The sequence below is a fragment of the Calidris pugnax genome, unplaced genomic scaffold, assembly GCF_001431845.1.
Source record: "Calidris pugnax isolate Ruff unplaced genomic scaffold, ASM143184v1 scaffold246, whole genome shotgun sequence".
Taxonomy (NCBI): domain Eukaryota; kingdom Metazoa; phylum Chordata; class Aves; order Charadriiformes; family Scolopacidae; genus Calidris; species Calidris pugnax.
In genome coordinates, this window is record NW_015090989.1 from 2,256,141 (window position 1) to 2,257,534 (window position 1,394).

The following is a 1,394-nucleotide window of genomic DNA, read 5'->3' on the forward strand; positions in this document are numbered from 1 at the left end:
TTGGAAAGACTGTCCTCTGTAGAGTGAAGTCTTTTTTGTTTAGAAGAGCTCATACTAAGCACCAATGGAGGAAAATAAAGATTCAGAAACTGAGAAAACCATGAACTAGGTAAGACATATTACATATAATACTAATATTAACCACTACCAACCACCTTATCTTTTTCTTTCTCCTTAAACTTGATCGTGACCCTGATTGATTCAGCTACATATGAAATTTATAAGGGACTCACTGAACACCATTTATTGTCAGGGTCTCAGGGAACTTTCAAAGAGCAGAGATACTTTGTCTCCCATTGACTGAATTTGAATTTCTAGATATTTCTGTCAAAGTACTGTCAGATATATTACTGTAATTTTGTTTGTTTATATCCTGATGGTCTCAGTGGCAGGTCTCAGTTGACATATATGAAAGCATTAACTTTTAATTATAGGTCAAGATCCATTAAAGAAGCTGAGACATGTCTGAACTATTGCAGACTGTGTCTCATCTTTCTGTTCCTTATTGTCTCTGTGACTGTTCTATTAACTCATTTCTTTTTCTGCTAATTGTCAGATGTCTATTAATATAAAATTAAAGGTAAAAAGTACTGGTATACAGCACAGTAATCCACCAAAAATTGAAGCCACAGAGCATCGAATATGAAGGCAGCAGCAACGTAAACTTCAAAAACACTGCATATTTATTGGGAGCTTCACTTCCATTTTCACAGAATAAATGGTATTTTACTCTCCACACCATTTAGACCTCAATCTCTCCTCTGGTAAGCCAAGCTGTTATTTTTGTGAATCATTCCGAAGTCGTTTATAACCAGGCCACTGCACCACTGACAACAGCACCTTTGAAGTCAGGTAGGGATTATTAATTAGCTGTGAATTTTCTGAGCAGCTTTATCCTCTTTCTGTACGCATCCAATAAAAATCATAGAGGCAAAAATGAAGGTACTAGTCACACACCAAGAATATTAAGCTAACAAACTCTTCAGTTTCAGATGAAAGACCAAGAGTTAGCAAGCACCAATTCCCAGAAGCACAAAAAAACAAATCCAAAAACCAAACCCAACCTAACTTTAATTTTTAATGTGGAACATTAGGTTTTTAGGGTTCTTGACACGCATCTAGCGTGGGGTGAGATCTGAGCCCACCCAAAGGCCCAGACCTCTGTGAAAAAAGACCCACCGCCCCACAGCAGCACCCTTGAGGACACAGTGAAGGGGAAAATCGTAACTTTTCGTGTCATTTTTCACACTCCATCAAAGGCCACAATTGCTGGAGGGGAGGAAGGCGGGGAGGTGACCTCCCTACCACGAGAAAAAGCTGCTATAGACAAATTTGATACAAACTTTATGACTGAAAACGCCTGGGGGAGGGGGGGGGGGGGGGTTTGGGCCGGG